A 4,134-nucleotide genomic window follows, 5' to 3' on the forward strand; every position below is an offset into this window, starting at 1 on the left:
CCCTATCAACTACTTTAACCATCTTAAACACTTCAATTAGATCGTCACTTAATCTCTTATACTCAAGAGAATACAAGCCTAGTCTATGCAACCTGTCCTCATAATTTAACTCTTTTAGCCCCGGTACCATTCTGGTGAATCTGCGCTGCACCACCTCCAAGGCCAATATATCCTTCCTGAGGTGTGGTGCCCAGAACTGAACACAGTGCTCTAACTGAGCTCTAACCAGAGCTTTATATAACTGCAACATAACTTCCACCTCTTTGTATTCCAATCCCCTTATGATAAAGGCCAACAATCCATTCGCCTTCTTCATTGGCCCGTAATTTCCGATAGGAAGCTTCCTGCGAGCAGATGCCTCCTATCAGAAATAAATCTACGCCCTTACCTGAGGGCTCCCGCGGTCCGGACATTTCCACTCCTGGGCCTTTCCACAGTCGAAATGCGCAGGGCCCACGTATCCCGGGGGTGCAGGTGGTTCGCAAGCGTCCCTGGGATCACGTGGGCCAAGCCAGCTAATAGGAGAAGGGAATCTCCCTTCATACTTGTGACAGATAGACCCGTCAAAAGTATGAATGGGGATCACCCCAAAAACACATCAAACATTAAATACATTTTTAAAAAACCATCACGTTTTTAAAATGAGTTAAAATTACATGAAATTAAATATTTTGAACAAAAATGTAATTTTTTGAAAAAAATAATTCAAGTTTTTTACAGGGCTAAAAATAAGCTTACCTTTTTAAAAGTATTTTTTAATTATAAATGAGTGAAAAAAAATATTTTTAAAACTTTTTTTCCAACTCTTATGCTGGTAAAAGCAGGCCACAGAAATCCTGTCCACTAGCTTTTAGTGATTTCTGAACTTGGACCCCTAAGTCCTCTGCTCCATCACAGTTCTTAACTTCTCACCATTTAGAAATTAGTCTGATCTGTCTTTTATTGGTCCAAAGTGGATGACCTCACACTTCCCCACATTGAATCCCATCTGCCACAGTTTTGCCCACTCAGTTAATATATCAATGTCTCTTTTGCAAATTTCTGCTCCCATCTACACTATTTACTGTGCCATCAGCAAATTTGGATATACTGCTTTCTATTCCTTAATCTAAGTAATTTATAAATATAGTGAAAAGCTGAGGCACCAGTACAAATCCCTGGGCATTACCACTAGTCACATCCTATCTATTTGAATACATACACATTATCCCTATTCTTTGTCTCTTACCTTCAATTCCCTACCCATGTCTATAGGTTGCCTCTAATTCCATGTGCTCTCATTTTTGTTAACAATCTCCTATGTGGAACCTTATCTTCTAGAAGTCCCCATGAATAACATCCATAGACTCTCTCTTATCTACCATGTTAGTTACTTCTGCAAAATATTCAACTAGGTTCGTTAGACATGATTTACCCTTTCCAAATCCATGCTGGCTCTTACTAATCAGTTCATATTTATCCAAGTGCTCAGTCACTCCGTCCCTAATAACAGATTTTGGTTACTTCCCCACAAAAGTTGTTAGACTAACAGTCCTATAATTTCCTACTTTATCTTTCCTACTTCTTAAATAATGGAGTGGTACTGGCAATTTTCCAATCCAAAGGGCCAATTCTTGAATCAAGAGAGTTTTGGAAGATTATGACTAGAGTATCTACAATTTCCTCACCTACTTCTTTTAAAACCCTGGGATGGAAGCCATCAGGTCCTGCAGATTTGTCTATCTTTAGTCACATTATTTTCTCCATTACCATTTTTTAACTTATATTACATCTAGTTAATTTAATTTGATTTAATTTTACTTTTCCTTGTATCTCTGGTACTTTATCCTCATCCTCCACTGTGAAGACCGTTACAAATAAATATTTAGCAAGTCATCCATTTCCTGGTTTTCAATTACAATATCACCTGCACCTATCTTTAAGGGGCCTACACCCTCTTTCTCTTAATATACTTGTAAATGCCTTTAGTGTTGTCCTGATATCCGTTGTAAACTTTTTCTCATATCCTGATTTTGCAGCTCTTACTACTTTCTTTGTATCCCTTCCTGTTCTTTATCACTTTCCCAACCTGTGGGCTCTCTACATTCTTTGCATTCGTATAAACCCTTGTTGACCAAGATTGTTTAATTACACAAGTACAGCTCTTGCCCTTTAGGGGTGTGTACAGGTCTACTCAATCCCTCTTTGAATAACTCCCACTGTTCATCTGAAGTTGCATTATTAATAGTTCTGCACAGTCTAAGGTGGTCAAATTACTGCCTCATCCCTTCAAAGTCTGCATAACCTAAATTTAAAAGCTTAGTTCATGACTCACCATTCTTCTGAAACCTAATATCGAATTCAATCATGTTATGGTCAGTGTTAACTAAGTGTTCCCTTACCGCTAAATTGTTGACTAATTCTGGCTAATTACTCATCGCTATATCTAATATTGAATCCCAGGACCTGAAACATTAACTCTGAGTATTGTGTGCAGTTTTGGTCACCTTACCTGAGGAAGGACGTTCTTGCCATGGAGGGAGTGCAGCGAAGATTCACTAGGCTGATACCTGGGATGGCAGGAATGACGTACGAGGAGAGATTGTGTCGATTGGGCTTATACTCACTGGAGTTTAGAAGATTGAGAGGGGATCTCATCGAAACCTATAAAATTCTGTCAGGCCTGGGCAGACTAGATGCAGGATGGATGTTTCTGATGGCCGGGGAGTCCAGAACCAGGGGTCATAGTCTAAGGATAAGGGGTAAGCCATTTAGGACTGAAATGATGAGGAATTTCTTCACCCAGAGAGTGGTGAACCTGTGGAATTCTCTGCCACAGAGGGCGGTGGAGGCCAATTCATTAAATATATTCAAGAAAGAGTTGGATATATTTCTTGAGGCTAAAGGGATCAAGGGATATGGAGAGAAGGCAGGGACAGGGTACTGAATTTGGATGATCAGCCATGATCTCATTGAATGGCGGAGCAGGCTCGAAGGGCCGAATGGCCTACTCCTGCTCCTATCTTCTATGTTTCTATGTTTCTCTCTCCACAGATGCTGCCTGACCTGCTGAGCATTTCCCGCATTTTCTGTTTTTATTTCAGATTTCCAACATCCGCAATATTTTGCTTTTGTATTGCCCATTCTTTTCTTGTTCAAGAGTATATTGTTCCAGAAAACTGTTTTGAATACATTCAAGAAATTCGCTGCTTTTGGGACTCATGGGCTGTGATTTTATGAACCTCGGCGGGTCCGTGGCAGGTGATGTCGGTGGCAGGTCCCGAACCCGCAGCTGGCTCCATCCCACTCTGTGAAATGACTTTCCGTTAATAGGGCTTGTTATGTCCGCCGAGCACATTTCCCAGCCAATTAGAGGAAGCGGGTCTGGTGACATCATTTGATGGCACGTCACCAGCCGGTTTCCATAAAGGGACCATGGCCAACTTTATTTTGACATTTGTGCTGTCAGTGATCTACAGCATTGAGGTGCTGCAAACACTGACAATCACTGCACTGAGGTGCAGGGCTGCACCCAGGTTCTCCCATGACTCCCTTCATATGGAGAGTCAGAGCACACAGGGAGGTCCTCTTCCCTTCCAATGGGCAGAAGAGACGTCCTCAGGAGACCAAAACAGCCTGGTTGCACATTGCAGAGGAGGTCACAAGCAGGGATGTCATCAGGAGGACCTGGGTGCAGTGGCGCAAACCTTTCAATGATCTCATTAAATCATGAAACGTTAGTACAAAGCCACACTCACCTTCATCCTGCTGTGCCTCTCATCACATTCCCATTACTCTGCCTTCCCTACCCTAGCCCTGCACATCCTTACTCACACCAACTTAACTTGCACTCCCACCCTGAAGGGATAAATACAGTCCTAGCCCTTTTGGGCTATCCCAGATCAGGCATATTCCCCAGACGTTCACCCTCAACTTAAGTTAGAGATAGCCGAATTCCATAGGACGCTTAAATGGGTCTAAAGGTTCAGGCTATCTCTCCCTAAAGGAAAGGAATGACTGAAGATGTTACCGTCCTCCAGATAGTACTTTTAATAAGTTGAACTAGACTGTAACCTTCCGGATATTATGAGGGTCCGGAATACCCCCCAGAATTCTGCAACTCCTTACAAAAGAGTGTGCAGAATTTGTGGGTTC

The sequence above is a fragment of the Somniosus microcephalus genome, chromosome 2, assembly GCF_052327205.1.
Source record: "Somniosus microcephalus isolate GS21.2 chromosome 2, FLI_Smic_1.0, whole genome shotgun sequence".
Taxonomy (NCBI): domain Eukaryota; kingdom Metazoa; phylum Chordata; class Chondrichthyes; order Squaliformes; family Somniosidae; genus Somniosus; species Somniosus microcephalus.